The 19971-nt window shown below is 40.6% G+C and overlaps 1 pseudogene; it reads right to left on the minus strand.

The window, feature by feature from the left end:
- Positions 1-15410: 15410 nt before the first annotated feature.
- LOC101993202 lies at positions 15411-17019 on the minus strand (annotated as a pseudogene).
- Between the last annotated feature and the right edge of the window lie 2952 nt (positions 17020-19971).

The following is a 19971-nucleotide window of genomic DNA, read 5'->3' on the forward strand; positions in this document are numbered from 1 at the left end:
AGAGCTCTAAAACTCCTTATTCTCTCACATTGAAACTCCCATCTTACGTTAGGCATCTGTGGAACATGTCAGTACAAACTATAGCCTGAGTCAGACTTTGTTTCACAGAACTGCTTCTAAAGCTGGGATTCAAAACTTCCACATCTTCAGGTCTTGTCCTTCCGAACTACAGATGCTACTAAGGCTCCATCAAGGTAGTGATGCCCCTTGCCAGGCTTTCCTAAAGAGATCTTTCTGAAGGAAGACTATTCTCTTAGTTATATTTCTATTGCTGTGATAAAATACTGTGACTGATTTAGATTTTGCAGTTTCAGAAGATGAGACAGTTAGATCCATGATGGATAAGTGAAGTTGGGGTAGCAGGGACAGCCGAGAGCTCACATCATAGAGACTAAGAGAGATGGGGGCTGGAATAATGGAGGAAGGTTGTATGGACAGAGTTGGAGAGGTAGGAAAGGAGAGAAACAGAGAGGGAGAGAAATAGAAAGAGAGATACTGAGAATGGTGTGGGCTTTTTTAATTATCAAAAAAAGAGTAGCCTCCTTCTACAAGGCTACTCTTCCTAATCCTTCCCAAACAATCTGTCAACTAGGGACATAGCATTCAAACAGATGACTCTATGGTGTCCATTCTTATACCCACTATCACAGCTGTAGAACCTAAGCTAAGCAGCCATGAGTTTAACCATGCTACTCTAAAATGATGTCTGTGTGTCCTTGCTAAATGTATAGAAGGAAGGTTTGAAGGGTTTTTTTTTGGGGGGGGGCAGAATGTTGTCCTTAAAATTATTTTTAAATTGGTATTAAATTACTAAGAATCTTATTAATAAAGCTCTTACAGCTATGCTATTTCTACCTAATTGACATTGTCTTCATAAAGAATATTTCAAAGAATCATAAAAGGAGAAAAATGTAGGACTGAGAAATAAATGTTCAAATCTCTTGCAAAGAATTAAATTAAAATCAAACAACCTGATTATTCACTGATGCCTAATGAGTAAAACTTCAAATTCCGATTCTATAAACTGTTTTCTGATGAAGCCATCTTTAAAAGAACCTCAGCATTTAAAGTCAATTTTGTGCCTCATTAGCTGTAAATGCTATAAAAAGATAAATATCACTTGTTGAATTCATGCAAGTAAAAAGAAATCGCAGACGTAAAACATAGTAGGCAAGTAGTATTTATTTTAAGCATTTTATGACTACTCAAGGTTATGACTATGAAGTTAGTGGTGATCTAGCTGCCTCCTTCAAGGAGTTGCCTTTCTAAAATGTAAGGCATTTATGTGCCTAACTTGTGTGTGTCTGAAAATTTGAAAGCCCATGGCTGAACTAACAAGAAACAGTACTGAAATTCAAGGTTTAGATTCCTATTCATGGCTGGCTACACAAAAGGAGAATAATATCATTGACTATTGCGTCTCATGGAGAAAAATAATGCAAATAGGTACCACTTTGGGGTTTCGAACATTATGGATGGAGCCTATCGGAACCCTGATATCCCGGGGGACTCTCTGTTACAAAGAAGTTGTATTCAGCAAACTGTTGACAGAATAAGTGACAATCTAAGTGACAATCTTCGAATTTCAGTTTGAGTCTGCTTTTGAGGGGAAAAAAATGGGACTTTTTTCTCATTTAGAAAATGGGCAAACCTACAATTGCATCCTGAGGCAAAGCATTTCTGTAGACGAGAATGGTTCAAATGGAAATTAAAGACAAAAGGTAGCCTGGTGATTTGGGGCTTGATCCTGCTGGGCAGTTAGACAAAATAGATTGTGAAATGGTTTTGCAGACAACAAAGGCCTACCCGAACACCAGCCCATTAATCACAGACGATTTTAATTACTGTGATATTGATTAGTATAGCAACTATGCAGAGCCTAAGCCAGACGCTGCACTGCCTGAGCTAGCTTTTTCTCTTCTCTCTCCCTCTCTAGCCACAGCTTCAGGAACAGCTGGCTTAACCAAAGTCTATTTTAAGACCCTAAAAAGAGCAAGCACAAAGAAAGTAAAGCTGAAGGTTGTGCAGGGCTACACTGAGAAGCTCTGGGAGACAAGGAACTGAATTCCTCAGAGAATAGTTTGGAAAGTTCTGTGCCTCTGGGAAGTGACTCTGTCAGTTCCTCTCAGCAAGTTCATGATTATACCTTCTTGATTTTCCTCCCTGGGCTGAATATTTGTAGTTATTTCTTAAGATGTATGTTTTGACATAGTTCAAGAACTGTGTGTGGACACCATGCATGTTTGGAGCTGTTGGGTATTCCTCTTTTTGGAGCCACTGTCTTCTTATCATAAGTATAGTTTGTGATAATAACAGCAAAGTTCCTTTATGAACAGTCAAAAATGTGAGGAAAAAGTCATATCATGTTTACATATTTGGGCTCAGTGAGACTTAGATGAACTGAAAATAGATTTTTATTATTTTCTTTGTTATAATTAATCTAAAGGTAGGAAGTTTTTTTATTAGATTTAAAAAAAATACCAATCCGAATTCCGCTCCTCCCATTCCCTTCACACACCCTCCTTCCCCACCACCCTCCAATTCTAAGAGAGGGCAAGGCACCTTGCCCTGTGGAAGGTCCAAGGCCCTCCTCACTACATCTAGACTGAGCAAGGTATAAATCCAAAGAAAATAGGATCCCAAAAAGCCAGTACATGCAGCAGAGACAAATTTCAGTGCCACTGCCAGTGGCCCCTCAGTCTGCCCCAGCCATATAACTGTCAATCACATTCAGAGGGACTAGCATCAAAGCACTGGACTGAGCTCCTAAGGTCCAGTTGAACAATAGAAGGAATGAGAATATGAGCAAAGAAGTCAATCCAAGAGGGGCTCATCCACTGAAGCAGTTTACATGAGCTAATAGGAGCTCACCAACTCCAGCGGTACTTGGAAGGAACAAGCATAGGACCAAGCTAAAGGTAGGTAGTTTTAAGCATATAATGAAGTATAAATTAAGCCATTAACTACTGAATTATAATGAAGTATAAATTAAACCTTTTAACTCCAACATTCTCATTTAACGTTAATTTAAAATTTGGTTCATGTTTAATTATGTGTATGTATATATGCATGTATCAATGCATGTCTATATGAGGGTATTGACACACATCTACAGGTGTCCCCAGAAGCTAGAAGAGGGTCCTATATGTTGGAATTGAAGTGAAAATCAATTGTCAGCTTCCTCACATTGGTGCTGTGAACTAGAATCCTGTCCTCTGTCAGCATAACAATCATTCGGAACTGCTGCACCATCTTTCCAGTCCATGGTTTTGCTTGCTTGCTTTTTAAACTTTCTTAATAAAGATATTTTTAAAATGTTGAGATTTTCACATTCAATTTTTCTAGCCATGCCATGCCTCTGTATAAATGAATTCCACACATGTAGAGTGAGAACTGTAATAGACTCTTTGGAGAATAAGGAAGGCCGATAATGGGGGGAAGGTTGCAAAGAAAATTTGATCTTCTTATATGGCATTACTTAATTGTATAAGTAGTTAATTACATAATTCTTCTGTCTTCGCAGATGCTTAAGCAGGTAGACCTCATTATTCTTCAGTCACTAAATTAATGCCACCCAAGATATTTCAGATTCTAATTAATGAAGAATTCTCTGGAACTTCAAAGTCTAGGTCATAAAATCTCTACATAGTTTATCTCCACATGCATGACTGAAGCTTAAGTGTGTCAGCCTCTCAGTATATTTGTGGCTTTACCAAGGAATATGGTTTGTTGGGTTTTGCTTAGTTCTCCATTGACTGATGGTCTTCAGAATTTGGTCCAGCCTTGTCATCCATGAACAGAATAAGCCTAAACTCCTTATCATTATCAAACTGGCTTTAAGACAAATGGCCTTTATCATACAAGACTGCCACCTCCTCTGGGCTTTAGGATGAAAAACAGCTTATTCAGGAAGAATGAAAATACACAGGCACTGATAAAATTTGCCTGACCTGTGTTTTTCTGTGAGAACACTGCATTCAAGATAGCAAGGTTCAAAAGGAAGAGGGCAGTTTTGTCTACATAGTGATTTTCAGGTCAGCCATGGCTTCATAATGAGACCCTGTCTCAAACAAAACAAAGCAACAACAAGATTATCACTCTGAACTATGATGAAAGTACATGTACACTTATATAAATAGTTACCTTTTTTGTGTTAGTGGCATTTTTCTGTCAGACAATGCTAAAATGTCTCATTAATCATCATAACAAGCTTAAAATCTATTATACATATTTATCTTTAGTAATGAAATATGTTGTAGTTATGTTGTCAACTTGACACAAGCCTAGAGTCTCCTAGAAGTGAAAACCTCAATTGAAGAATTGTCCACCTTAGATTGTAACCATGGTTGTGGGGCATTTTTAAAATACTAATTAATGATGTTGGGGAACCCAGGCTACTATTGGTAGTGCCATCCCAAGACAAATGAGCCTAACCTGTACAAAAAACCTAGCTGAGCAAGCCAGAGAGAACAAGCCACTAAGCAGCATTCCTCTATGGCCTCTGCTTTGGTCTCTGTCTCCAGGTTCCTTCCTTGAGTTCCTGCCTTTGCGCTATCTGGGAGATGTAAGAAGAAATACAAACTTCCTCCTGAATTGGTTTTTTTGTCCAGAATATTTTATCAAAACAATAGCTAGGTAAAGTAGGACAATATACGCAAAGGTTTGGGAAGGTTAATATAGTTGTTCAGAGATCATCTAGCCAGTATGTGATAAAACTCATTCATATTCAATAATGATTGATATCAAACTGATGGCTGTAATTGCCATGATAAAACACAGAGAGTGAAGAAATACCTCCTCCATGTGTTCCCACCTTTGTAAAGTAAATACTCAAGAAAACAGATTCAACAAAAACCAACCAATCATAAAACATGGAAGGCCTCCCAAATCTAATACTTAGGTACAACACAACTGCTTCCTTTGTGAGAATTTGTACTGTCTTTACCTGGCTAAGGAATAAAGAGAGGTCCTATGACATAATACCAAATACAAAAAAACAATGGTCTCCTGGGAGATTCTAAATAAAATGTGTCCTCAGATAGAAACCATTAAACACCTGGGTTTGAAGGAAATTATTACTATTAAGTCATTTTGTACTTAATGTATATATTGTGAGATTTATTTCTCCTAAAAAACTCCAATTAGTTAAACACATGAAACTGGAAGTGGCCACAGAAAATCCCTGCAAGATGGATGTTTTAAATTGATTTTGTGACTGGATTAAAGGCAGAATTGCTCTATTACTTGAAGAAATGGAAGCCAGTGGCACATGGGATTTGGCCCTTCTGTCAGTTGCTTACCAGAGAGTGGGAGTTCGTGTTCAAGAGGCTACTACTAAGGAACACTACAGTGATTCTCAGGATGCAGGGACTGAGATTGAGCTGGCTGTTTCTGATGGAGCAGCACAGCATTAGCAGAAGAGAATTATAGCTCAAAATCTTATATAATATGCCTTCCTTGACTTACTTCAAAAGTTCACTTACATCAACGGTAATCTTTCCAGAGTTCTTTAAGATGCTCTTAAATCATAGCCACTGATTGAGATATCAATACGTTGAAGATGGAACTTACAAATTAATAGTCGATTGAATTCTTGACCATGCCGTACCTCTTCTGGGAAAGTCAGTGTGTTGACTATGGGGGATCCTGTTAGTAAAGTATAAGAATATTTGAGGGATTGGCTCTAATGAATGTTTTCTAAGCTTCCAATGATAGTTATGTTTTCTTGTCTAAGTGGTGACTCATGTGCATAATGAAGATAATAATTATATCAACTATATGTGATTGTAATGAAAATTCACTATATGTGTTTATATTTAAATTATATACACACAAAGAGCAGAGTTTCAAAGAATAACATTTATAGAATTACAAGAGTACAAAACTTTAGACAACTTAAAACAGCATGAAATGAGTGTTAAAGTGAAATTTAGGTTCTGTGACAATCCTAAATCAAATCAAATTGATGCATTAGAAAGTCCTTATATAATGGGATAAATGGAAAACTTGGGCAAACAGGAATCCTACAGTATACTTTTCACTTAGCCTCAAGTATCTGTCATGATAGACACCTTTACTTGAAACTGGGTTTCTTGTTTGTGAGCTCTGTGTTCGGAAGGCTACCTTGTCTATCTGCTTCAGTTCTGCGCTTCTGCTCAACCTCAGCTCACCAAGGGAGTGAATGCTGATATTATAAACCGCACCCTATGTTGGTTCTAGGAATTCAAACCCCAGTTCTCATGCTTGTGTGGTGAGTGCTTCACCTACATAACCATCTCTCCAGGCTGTTGATTGAAAAATGGGAAGAAACACTGGCAGCAAACAGATTTTTTACTTCAGTTCCCTATATAAAAAGGAGACCATTTTGCATTTAAGGTCTAGGCCAAGAGTCAAATCCAATATTATATCCCCAGTGAAACAGAACAATTAATTCCCCCAGAAAGCTTGATGGATGCTAGGGTGATGATCTCTAGCCTGTCTCCATTTAAGTAGCAGAAGGTAAATTAGTGTTGAAAGAAGATGGATGGTCTTGCAGAATGACAGTGAATTATTTTCGACTTGATCCAATGATTATATGTAGCCAGGGCTTGCTCTTCTCCTGCGATCTCTTAATGCCTGCTACTTTATATTGCTCTGAAAACTAATAAGCACTTTTTAATATTCAAGTTGCTTGGTTTTGTTCATTCTTCTATTTTAATAAGTAGCTGTAGTTTATCTTTAGGTCAGCAATGAGAAAAACACAATGAATCAAACTCTGACTCTTTTCCTAAATGACCTTCACATTTTTTGATCTGTCACTATGCTACAACTCCATTATATTGACAGGTATCATACTGACTACATCTGGTGAACAAAATTATTATGACTGGTGTGTGTGTGTGTGTGTGTGTGTGTGTGTGTGTGTGTGTGTTAAAAAAGTAAAAAGAAACTTAAAGAAAATAAATTCATATGGTGCAGCCTTCATAGTAGATAACAGTGTAGAAATGTTGAAAACATTGATATAACCTCCAGTTAAGCCTCACTAATCACTGTTGACACGACAATTTCTGCCTATGTCCAGTGTTAAAGTTTGAGTCAGATGTATTCTTATAGGTTTAAGTATCTGAACACCCCTGGGCTCCAAGGTGGTGGGACTATTTGGGGAGATTCTGGAAACTAAAAAATTGGCCTCCAAAGGGTCACTTGGAAGTTGTATCTACTTGTAGTCTCAGCTGGATTTTTAGCAAGGTCTTGCCACTCCAAAATGGATCACTCTAGCTACCATGCTTTTCTTGCCATGACATGGTTGACAACCTTTAAAGGGAACCAAAGTAAACCCCTTCTACCTTAAGTGATTTGTGTCAAGAGCTTTGTCATAGCATCTCTAAAAGCAGCTAACACACCAGGTCTCCTCAGGACGCTGAGATCTACTGAGACAATGGCGGGACCAACATTGTAAACTGGAAACCAAGCCCAGTGATATCTCTGTGATTGAGGAAGGTCATTGGTTTAATAAAGAAACTGTCTTGGCCCTGATAGGACAGAAAATTAGGTAGGCGGAGTACATAGAACAGAATGCTGGGAGGAAGAGGAAGTGAGCTCAGACTCAATAGCTCTCCTCTCTGGAACAGATGCAATGAAGCTCCGACCTGGACGTAGGCTAGAATCTTTCCGGTAAGCACACCTCGGTGCTACACATATTAATAGGAATGGGCCAGGCAGTGTTTAAATGAATACAGTTTTTGTGTTGTTATTTCGGGGCATAAGCTAGCCAGACGGCTGGGAGCAGGGCGGCAGGAATGCAGCCCGCAGCTCCTACTACATCTCTGTAGTCTTATTCTTCCAACACTTTTGTGTAATTTCCTAAATCTCCTCATAAGAAGGTGAAAAGATGAATGGGATGGGGAAAAGAGAAATAGAAAGGTGAAGGGACAAGTGTGAGCATGGCACTTGGAAGAGCATGTCATTATGAAGTCCATAACCATGTACAACAAATACACACCAGTAGATGGGTAAAAAATTAAAACTCATCTGCATTTTCACTTGTTATTTTTTTAAATAGCAAAATTATAGTTTTGAATGAGAGCTGTTTTAAATGCAACTCCCTGGGACCCAAATCAGGGCATCCACAAGCTTCACTCCCTTAGAAAGTCCTAGTGGAAAGTTCACCTGTTGGAGTTTCAACTTAGGAGGCTGCCCAGTTTCCCAGTGTCCCTTCCTATCCTCACAGCCAGTAGTATATAGTATAGCCTTACACACATGGTCACAGAAACTGTCATAAGCATAGCTTCACCTCAATCATTACACCCTTTGCCATGTAATAGAAAACACCAACCACCTCCTGGGATGAGACACAGGCACATTCAAAGAACAAATTTCTGTAGACCACTTATCACTTCCCATTAACCACATGTTTCTTTGCAAAGGAATTCTATTCAGTGTTCTTTGTTGTTCTCTGAGTCTTCAGAAGAGCAAATACTTTCCATTCTATTTAGAGAATTAAAATGAATTCTCATGACTCACTTTTCTCTACTTTTTTTTCTGAGTTTCCTGGTATACAGAATGTGGATTATAATTTCCCCCATGTAGTGAACTGTCTCACTGGCTTTATGATTAATTCTACTTTGTCAAATCCAAGATAGGCATTAACTAGACTTTTAATCAACATTTGGCTTGCTTAATCTAGGTACAATTATTCAAGAGATATTTTATCATATAGTCAAGGTCCATTGACTAAAAATTCATTTGCTGAAATTAAGTGTATATCTTAGCTATTAGACTCCAGTATCTGCTTCTCAACTTACCCTGACAAAGAACATGGGGATTTAACAGATTCATTTTATACTGAATCAGAGCAAAATAATAAGATCATAACATAGACGTGTTCTAAGATTACCTATTTAACATAAGTTTCTTCTTCTCTGTTTAAAATATTGGTTTAGTATCTTAAGATACATTTGTCTTTATGTATGTGTTACACACCAACACTCACACACTCACATATACAAAGATAGAAGACAGAAGGATGGAGAGAGAGAGAGAGAGAGAGAGAGAGAGAGAGAGAGAGAGAGAGAGAGAGAATTCCTGTAGCCATGTAGAAGCCAGAAAAAGGCATTGGGTCCCTTGGAGCTGGAGTTACACTGTGAGCTCTCTGACATGGCTATTATGGATGTTGGGAACTGAATTTGGATCCTCTGCAAAAGCAGCAAATCCTCTTGACCATTCAGCAATTTCTCTATCTCTGGTTTAACTTTTTGAATTTATTATTTAGAAATAAATGTAGATGAATTCTATAGGGGGAAAAGATAGCAACCATAACAGTATTCCTAGTAGAATATTTTTTTCACGTTGAAGTTTCTTGTCAGCTAATCCTATTTTCTGGATCAATTTCCTGAGAGGAGGCTCATTCACATTTGGAACAGAAACAAATTTTGGCATTATTACTTGGGTTTTACTTTTCTCTCGGCATCTTTCTATTTCTTCTGACAGGCCTTATTTAGGCTGTTTGTTCTGACTTTCTAAGAAATACTGCTAATATTTCTTTCTCATTTCTTTCCAGAATAGGTCAGAACCTCTGTGGAGTCTTCCATTATTCCTAGAATAGAAGAATTATCTAGTGTTCTTTTCCTCGGGCTAGACTTTCTGTGAGGATCCCTTTGTAATGCGTTTCTCCTCTAACTGCACTTTTGGAAACAGGGGTCTCATTGTTAAACAACCTTCCCTGGTCTCACCATTTCAACTCTGTAATTGTTTTCCTCTTGTTGGACCCACCATGTTGTTATGCTCAGTAGAGGTCTGTAGTTTACCCTGGTTCTGATAAAGACCACAAACTGAGACTACCCAGGCACCACCCAGGAACAGACCATCCAAAGGAAATTCCTAACCTTCCAAACCTTGTAGATAGGACCACCTGCCAGCCAACATGCATCTGTCTTCACCAGACACCCCTAGACAAACGTCAGTGAATCAGGGATCCTACAACTTAGAAACCCATCACCCCACACCTTGTTAATGTAATTTTTCTGGGTTTTGCCTTTAAATAATGCCCTCTAGAAGGGCAGGGTACCTTCTCTGGCCACACATGAAAAGATGCTTTTCTTCTTTGTTATTTTTTTTAATGAAGCTTGGGTGTGCACCTAATATATTCATTCACATTTCTATTTATATGTAACTTCCTAGAGTAAAAGCCGGGAGTCTTCCATGAGACTGGCTCAATGATCAAATAAACTTTTGTTAAGGGAAATCCATTTCTCTGTATGTAATTTTGAGTTTCACTAAGGAACAAATATATATTGTACAATGAAATCAGGCAATGGTCAGAGCCTTTCTAAATGTACCCCATGAACAGAAATGTGGCTTCACATATTGCCCTTATCTGATGCCTTCATATTTCAAACTGCTCAGGCAAATATTAAATCAATTTAAAATATGCCAATCTCTCTGGGTCCAAATTATGTGCACTTCCATCTGAAAGACAAGAGGTCATATACATATCATGATTCCTACAGGTAATGTGAATTGATTCAGTAAATACATTTTAATCTATTATCATAGATGCTAGAGACTCATGTGGGATTTGAATTTTTGAAAATAACCAAATAGATCTTAAATCTCTTCTAAGCTTAATGCTACCCAATCATTATGTAATACACAAGAGCCTTTGGCATAAGAACATAGCAACATGATATTTAGAAGAAAAGAGGGGGCAATTGAGCAAGCAGGACAAGATGGGGGACAGATAATGATTATAATACTGGAGATTCTCTGTTGATGACATTAAGAGTTACAAGTCATCTGCAGGCATATCCCTTAGTTCATGTAATTTTACTCTTCAGGACAACAACTCAGCACATACTCCTTTGTTTTAGAAAACACTTTGATGCATTTTATTAACTCAAGTCCACAGATACAATCCCGAGTTTCAGTTTAAAAGCTGATATCTGCAAGCAAAAACATATGAAAATTACCTATATTAGTTTCCCAAATGTGGATAAGATTTAGTAGTGTCAAGCAGCGTGCATTTATTAAGTGAAATGTCTTATGATTAGCGATCGAGTGCTGCTAGGATATTGACTCTGTTTACAGGCTAATAAACCTGCAACATGGGTGCCTATGAGTGCTTAGTGCTCATCTTAAATTTGGGGTTCCCCTGGGAGTTCTTTCAGCTAATTGGCAGGATTGGCTGAAGGCACAAATATCATTTTCCTTGGAATGTCTCCAGCCGATTGCTCCCAGTTACCAGAGAGCAAGATTTTTCCTGTCATATCAAAGTAAGTCACTTCTATAACACTGGCAAGGTCTAGCGAACGTCACAGACATAGTAGAGGGGATGGCAAAAGCCAGAGAATAAGGAATACCATGAGATGCTGGTTTCTGGAGCAAATGGCTGTAACAGTCACTAACACATAGTAGCTGGGATTACCTTAAAAAGACCTGAACAAACACATGCATGCACACACATGCACACACAGAGATATACACACACACACATACATAAATGCATACACACACAAAAAGAGTGAATTTTAATAATCAGCCCAGGTTGGACCAAGACTCACTATATAGACCCAGACTGGCTTTGAACTCACAGAGATCAGCCTTCTTTTGCCTTGAGAGTACAAGGCAAATTAAAGGCATGTGATGCCACACCAGAGAGAAAAACAAAATTTTTATCAGTGGTTTGTGTAAAATTAAGTACGGTGTTCTTGCACACACCTTTTAACTAATGACACTACCATAGTTGCTGTTTGCAACTCTTATTTTAAAAAAACACAATAATTTCACAACTACGAAGTATTTTAATCATACAAAATTTCTATTTTCATTTTTATTATTTATTTATTTATTTATTTATTTATTTTCACAACTGCAAAACATTTCAATCACCCAAAATTTCTATTTTCATTATTCTTTTTACTTATTAATTAAAATTTTTCACTTATTTTACATCCTGGTCACAGTTTCCCCTCCCTTCTCCCCTCCCATTTCCTTTTCCCACCTCCCCTCTTCTCTCCCACCATCTACTCCTTCTCTGCCTTCATTCAGAAGAGGTAAGGCTTCCCATGAGAGTCCACAAAGCATGACATACCAAGTTGAAGCAGGATCAAGCTCCTGTCTCTGCATCAAAGCTGAAAGAAGCCACCCAGCATGGGGAACAGGTTCCCAAAAGCCAGTTAACACACCAGGGACAGATTCTGATCCAATGCCAGAAGTGTGAAAACAAGACCAACCTACACAACTGTCACACACATGCAGATGGCCTAGGTCAATCCCATGCAGACTCCCTAGCTGTCCAGAGTCTATGTGCTCCTACTAGCTCAGGTCAGTTTTCTTTGTGGTTCCCTCTTCATGGCCTTGACCCCCTGGCTTATACAATCTTCCTCCCTCTCTTCAACAGAACACCTGGAGCTCAACCCAGTGCTTCACTGTAGATCTCTGCCTGTACTTCTGTCAGTTACTGGATGACAGTCTCTGATGAAAGTTAGGGTAACACAACTCTTATTATAGGAGATGGCCAGTTTAAGCACCCTTTTCATTATTGCTAAAGGTCTTAGACTTGGTCATCCCTGTGGATTCCTGGGAGTTTCACTGGCACAACGATTCTCCCTAATCCCAAAATGGCTCCTCCATCAAGACATCAGTTTCATTATTTTACCCATGGGTCCTGCCTCCAAAATGCCTAATTAGGTCCCTCATGTTACCACCTACTTTCCACCACCACAACATTTACACCAAATTTGCTCAGGAGTTCTCTTCTATTTGCCCTTCCCAGGGTAATTCATTATCCCTCTTTGGGCCCTCCTTGTTATCTAGCCTCTCGGGTGCTGTGTATTGTAGCCCAGTTATTCTTTACTTTATAGCTAATATCCACTTATGAGTGAGTACATAACATGTTTGTCTTTCTGGGTCTGGGTTAACTTAGGATGATTTTTTTCTACTTTTATCTATTTTCTGCAAATTTCATTATGTCATTGGTTTTTTTTTTTTTTTTGGATTTTTTTCCCCCTCACATTTTATTTCAAAGCTATAATAAATGAAACAAGCCACTGGTCAAAAAGAACAATGATTTTACACAAGGAAAAGCATACATACCAAGCCAAACACAAGAGCACTCAGGTTCACATGGTGTAGGTCGCTCAGGCCAGAGCCCAGCTTGAGGGGGGTCTCCTGGGATGAAGAGAGGAACTGCAGATCCCACCCCACCTCCTGAGTTGAAGCCATCTGAAGAGAGCTAGTTTGGTCTCCTGTGAGGCTGGTACCAGCGGCCATAGAAGAGGTCTGCTCACGCTCTAGACTGGGGCTGGGTAAGGCAGTCCTGTGGTCGCACACACTTCCCAACCATCTGGGCACCTATACTGGATGGTCCTTGGATGGGAAACCCTTTTCCTGCCCTGCTATCCGAAGGGGTAACTGAAAGAACTTCCCAAGCTCACCCACCACTCCAATCTGCTCCTCAGCCATCCACACATGCCTGAGACAGCATGCTGAACGTCCCAAGACACAGAGGTAGGGCCAGACAGATGTGCGGCAGTCAAGGAGTTGGTTGGCCTCCTTGCCCTTGCCGCAGGCACACAGCAAAGTTCTTAGAATGTTAAGCCGGCGGTAAAGAAGGGGAATGCATTTGGCTATAAAAGGTTTCACTCTGGCAGAAAACAGGTTTTGTCCTCCTCAGGTAGAAACTGGCTGTGTGCTGTGGGGACAGAGGAAGCAGGCCTGGCCAGCACACCTGCTCATTTCCTCTGTCTCTGGATGCCCCATCCACCAGTGTCAGAGGCAGACCTTCAGGAAGAGGTTTGGGCTCTGGTTCCTCTAGGCCAACCACAGTGACGTCTTTCCTATGGGGGTTCACAAACAGAATAGATTCCCCAAGGGTACCTCCACAGCTGAGTCCCACAAACACGGGTCCATGTCTGAGAATCTGGGTTCACCCATATTTCTCAAAAAGAGCTTCTTCAGAAACATGCTTCAAGTTTGTTCTTTGCTTTAAATGCAGAAATAGGAACACGGGTACACTGCACAGGAGGCTTTAGCTGCCCCTGACTTCTGGTGATCTTTACACTAACTGGACAGCGGCCACTTAGTTCTGCCACAGATACCTCATCCTGTCACAACTAGCTAAGGAGCTGGGCTGGAACCTGCCCTGCTTTTTTGTAGCCTGTCAGTAAATAAATGTCTTATTTTCAAATAGTTAAAAAAAAATTCTGTACACATGATAAGTATATGGAATTCAAATTTAAGGTGTGTAAATAAAGGACAATAGGAATAGAGCTGTGCTTGCTATGCATGAATGATACATAAGATACCTGCTGTAGACTACAGCTCAGAGCCTGGCGGCCCTAAAACCCTGCAGTGACGTGCGGCAGGCCCCTAGGCAAGCACCACTGAAAAGGCAGTGCTATAAAGAGAAACACTAAGACCCTAGATTTTAACTTCTTAGAAATATTCAACCTAAGCCTTGTCCAAAAACACTTGCAAAATATCTTACAAGAAATTTCATGATTGACTCTGTCAGCAGAACTGGTCACCACCAAGCCTTTTCATTCTGGCCTTTACTGAAACTATAGCGAACAGAGCAGAGGGAAGTGGGCTGGCGACACAAAGCAATGCGGTCTCCACCTGGAGCACTCAGCTTCAAATCTCACTCCTCCACTAAACCACCCGGACAGGCAAAAGGACCAAGATAACAGAGACCCTGTTCCCCATGCCTGGCCACCAGCTAACTGAGTGGGGAGGAGGGAGGGGTACAGGGTGAGGAAACAACACTGATCAAAAAGCAAGACATTCTGCTCTCAGGAAAGGTCACCTAGCTTTCCATATAAACTTGATAATCATTCACTTCACTGCTATCACGTTTATGAAATTCACTAGCGTGGAAGAAGAGCAAGGGGTAGAGGTAAGACGCCTATTTCTAGAAAACAAAGGGAACATCTGGGCTGGTGTTTCCACATGCAGTTAGTTGATACAAAGTTATCTGTAGACCAGATGTTTTAAGCCTGTGGGTGGCCTCAACCTGGGCCCAGGGCTATTTTACAACTTTAGAAAGGACACACCCCTGCCCTTCATGCCACACAACACAGCAAGCACTCTGCCCTCCGGCATCACTTCTGCTACTCTACAGCTTTCATGGGCTCATTTTCAACAGCGCAGTGCTTTTAAAACCAGTGTTGGGTGACAGGGTGAAGCACCAGGCAGAGGCTGGTCTGCTCTGAGGACATCCGCCCTCAGCATACCACAAGGTTGAGAAGAGGTGGCCCCTTGGCTCCTGTCCACCCAAGAGCACACTCCACTCAAGTCTTACAGCTCATATCCACTCTAACATCTCCTGGTGCAGAGGGGCCATGTGTGAGGCACATCTGCACAGGAGGGATACCACGGTGTTCTGATGTGAGGAAACCAGGGATCATGTCGGGAAGATTGCCAACTTTTCTCTCTTTCTCTTTTCCTGGCCAGCAGGGTAGGAGGCTACTCATATTCCAGGAACTGCTTGTGGTAGAAGAGTAGGTACCCTTCACTGTCCAGCACATCCTTGATGCTGGCCTTGGTGATGATGGCATCATTACACTTGAACCACTGGTCTTTGTGCTGCGGTATGAAGCTGGTGTAGTGGCCGCTCTCCAAGGTCTTTTGATGGTTAACAACAGCAAACAGGGAGTACTTGTTGTCATTGTTGAGACTGTCCAGGGGCTGCTGGTACTGCCCATTCATCCGGCTCTCTTTGCTGGAGGCCGTAAAGGGAGTCATGTCCAGTTCCAGCAGAAAAGACACGTATGTGGTGATCTTCCGCCGAAGTTTGGCTGAGTGTTCAAATTGTTTGAGATGGAAGCAGGCCACAATGGGCAGCTTCTTCATGGTGAGCTGCTTTGTGGACTCTTGGTAGCTATGGCAACCACTACACTTGATCTTGGCACTGCTTCCTAAGTGCTCTGGTCTGGTAAATCTTCGCAGGCAGTCTGTGAGAGTGGTGGTGCCTGATGCATGGCTCTCCCCGTTAACCACACTGCCCTCACTCCCTGGGCTCAAGGGACAGAATGGGGTGGAAGAACCGGGCAGGTCTAAACTGATGTCCCAGAAGGGGTCTATGGTGGTGGAGACCCAGTGGCAGACTTGACATGTGACATCAGACTGGAGCCCACCCGTAAAGATTTGGTCGATGATGCAAATGCAGTGGTTAGGGTTGTTGGCTTTCTTCCCATTGTCATCACCTTTGCAGTGCCGGTGGAGGACATCCAGGGCTGCAATGAGGAATTCATGTGTGTCCTGCTGTTCATAACCCGCCAGGTGCCGGGCGTGTGTCCACACCAGGTGCAGCAGCTTGTATGGAATGTGTGGGGAGCGGTGCCCCGAGTAAAACTCCTGGAAGAGAGAGGACATCTCACAGACCAGGCAGGAGCTGGGACTCTGCATCTCACAGCGGTGCCTGTCTGACAGGAAGAAATCTCTCAGAAGTGGTGTGTGGGTCAGCGCCTGCACGATGCAATTCATGAAGCATGTGTTCCCCAGGTTGATCAGTCCATGCAGACCTATGGTACAGTTGGAGGTGATCTTCCGCCTCTTTGGGTTGTGCTTCAGCAGTTCCAGTTCCCGCTTGGTTGGTTCCCAAGTTGAAAACTTCTCTCCAACACCTTGCATCTTCCAAGCCTTGCGTTGCTCCTCTTTGGCAATGATTTCTATGTTCTTGTCATAGATGTAGTCCTGACACAAGAAGCAGTATATACCTCCATACATCAGGTCAATAGCCAGGTTGTGCCGCTTAGACTTTGCATGGTCATGGAAGTGTTTCTTGGTGAAACAGCCAAAGAAGACACAGTAGAGGCAGGAGTGCAGCCAGTTTAGGTGGATGCCGCAGATAAGGCAGACGCAGGACTTTGCCTTACGCTTGCGGGCCTAGGCCGTCCCGCTCCACACGAAGCACTGGTAGATGGCCCGCAGGTTTTGCTTCCAGTTGTCCACCTTGAAGCTGCCCAGATGCGAGCAGCCCGACGGCGCCACGGCCAGCCCAGCATCCATGGCCTCGACCTCAGGCTCGGGCCGGGTGACCATGGCGGGCAAGGCCCCGGGTGCGCGGGGCGGGCGGAGACGGGGGCGAGAACGACACCAGCGCAGCGAGAACAAAGTGGCGGACAAAGACCGCGCGGAGAACCGAGGTAGGGGACTGCAGCCCCGATGGCTCACGCAGCACTCTCGAGCTTCGAGGAGCTATGTCATTGTTTTTTACAGCTAAGTAATACCCCATTGTATAAATGTACAACATTTTCTTTATTCATTCTTCAACTGAGGGGCATCTAAGCTGTTACCAGTTCTGCCTATTATGAATAAAACTGTTATGAATATAGTTGAGCTAGTGTCCTTTTGGTATGATTGAGCATCCTCTGGGTCTATGCCCAAGATTGGTGTAACTGTCTATTGTATATTGGTTCCTGGTTTTCTGAGAAACTGCCTTATCGACTTCCAAAGTGCCTTTACAAATTAGTGCTCTCATCAGCAGTGAAGGAGCGTTCCCCTTACTCCGCATTCTCTCCAACATAGGCTGTCATTAGCATTTTTGATCTTAGCCATTTTGAGAGGTGTAAGATAGTATCTCAGAATTGTTTTGACTTACAGTTCCCTGATGGCTAAGGCTATTGAATAATTCTTAAAGTGTATCTTGGTCATTTTAGATTGTTCTGTTGAGACTTCTCTGCTTAGATCTGTACAGAATTTTTAATTGGTCATTTTGGTATTTTGATGTCTAGTTTCTTGAGTTCTTTGAATGTTTTAGAGATCAGCCCTCTGTCAGATATGGGGCTGATGGAAATCTTTTCCCATTCTCTAGGATGACATTTTGTCTTATTGACAGTTCCCTTTGTTTTAAAAAGCTTTTCAGTTTCAGGAGGTCCCATATATCTCAGATCTCAGTATCTGTTTTACTGGTATCATATTCAGGAAATTGCCTTCTGTATCAGTGTGTTAAAGGCTACTTCCCACTTTCTCTTTTATCAGGTTTAATGTAACTGAATTTATGTTGAGTACTTTGATCAACTTGAACTTGAGTTTTGTTCAAGGTGATAGATATGGATGTATTTGCATTCTTCTTTGTGTGGGCATCCAGTTATGTCAGCACTATTTGTTGAAGATGCTTTCTTTTTTCTTTGTATAATTGTGACGTCTTTGTCAAAAATCGGGTGTTCATATGTGTATGTATTTACATCAGGGTCTTTGATTCAATTCCATTGATTAACTTGTATATTTTTAGCCAATACCATGCTGTTTTCATTACTATAGCTGTATAGTAGAACTTGAAGTCAGCTGTGGTGATACCTCTAGAAGTTTCTTTATTGTTTTAGCTATCCTGGGTTTTTTGTTTTCCCATATAAAGTTGAGTATTGTTCTTTTGAGGTCTGTGAATAATTGTGTTGGGATTTTGATGAGTATTGCATTGAGTCTGAAGATTGCTTTTTGTAGCATTGTCGTATTTACTATACTTGGATGAAGCCTATCTATCCAAGAGCATGGGAGATCTTTCCATTTTCTGATATCTCCTACAATTTTTTCTTCAAATGCTTAAGTTCTTATCATACGGGACTGACCTATTTGGTTAGAGGTTCCCCAAGATATTTTATATTATTTGTTACTATTTTAAAGTTGTTTCTCTGATTTCGTTCTCAGCCTATTTATCATTTGTATACAGAAGGGATTTAGATTTACTTTTTTGTATCTAGCCTCATCATTGAAGATGTTTATCAGCTGTAGCATTTCCCCATTGGGGTTTTAGGGGTTACTTCTGTAAACTATCATGTCATATGCAAACAGCAAAACTTTGAATTCTTCCTTTCCAATTTGTATCCCAGTGCTGCTTCTATTGTCTTATTGCTCTAGCTAGAACTTCAAGTACTATATCAAATAGATTTGAAGAGAGTGTACAACCTTGTCTTGCTCCTGATTTTAGTAAAATCACTTTGATTTCCTCTCCATCTAATTTGATGCTGGCTGTCAGCTTGCAATATATTGCTTTTATTATCTTTAGTTGTGTTCCCTGATCGCTCTAAGAATTTTATCATGAAGTGTAAGATTTCGTCACAGGATTTTCAGGAACCGATGAAATGATCATATGGTTTTCTTCTTTCAGATTGTTTATATGGTGGACTACACTGGCAGATTTTTGTATGTTGGCCCATCCCTGCATCTCTTGGATAAAGCCTACTTGATCAAGGTGGATTGCTTTTTTATGTATCCTTGGGTTTGGTTTGCCAGTATTTTATTGAGTAATTTTGCATCAGTTTTTATGAGAGAGATTTGTCTATATTCTATTTCTTTGTTGTATCTTTATTTACCTTAGGTATCAGGGTAATTGTAGCCTCATTGTTGGGGGAGACTACTTGTTTGTTTCACAGCTGACGAGACTCCCAAAATAATCACACAGAAATCTGTATAAATTGCAATAATGCTTGGTCAATAGCTTAAGCATATTTCTGGCTAACTCTTACATCTTAAATTAACCCATTTCTATTATTTTATATTTTACCAAAAGGCTCCAGCTGTTTTCATGTCTTTCTCCTCTGGTGGCTACATGTTTTCTCACTGACTCCACCTACTCTCTATCTATATCTATTTCAGCCTGACTATATTCTGTTAAACCATTGGCCAAAAGCTTCTTATTTATTAACCAATGGTATACAGAGGGGAATCCCACATCACCTCCCCTTTTCTGTCTAAATAAAAAGGAAGGTTTTAACTTTAACATAGTAAAATTACATATAACAAAACACGTATCAAGAAAGAACTACAGTTACAATATTTACTATTTTATTTTGTATTATAACTAAGGAAAGCTATAATTATAGCTATCTATTCTTCAACTCCATCAAAGACCCCAGAAGGATATAATATTACCTAAATTAAAAGGAAGTACATTGTAAGCAATTTCCAAAACTCTAGAATTGACAGAAACATTGTCCTGCCTGGACAGTCACACAAAGTTCTTCTGTAATGTTGGGGCATCCAATCTTCAGCCTA

This window comes from Microtus ochrogaster, chromosome 5 (genome assembly GCF_000317375.1).
Source record: "Microtus ochrogaster isolate Prairie Vole_2 chromosome 5, MicOch1.0, whole genome shotgun sequence".
Taxonomy (NCBI): Eukaryota; Metazoa; Chordata; class Mammalia; order Rodentia; family Cricetidae; genus Microtus; species Microtus ochrogaster.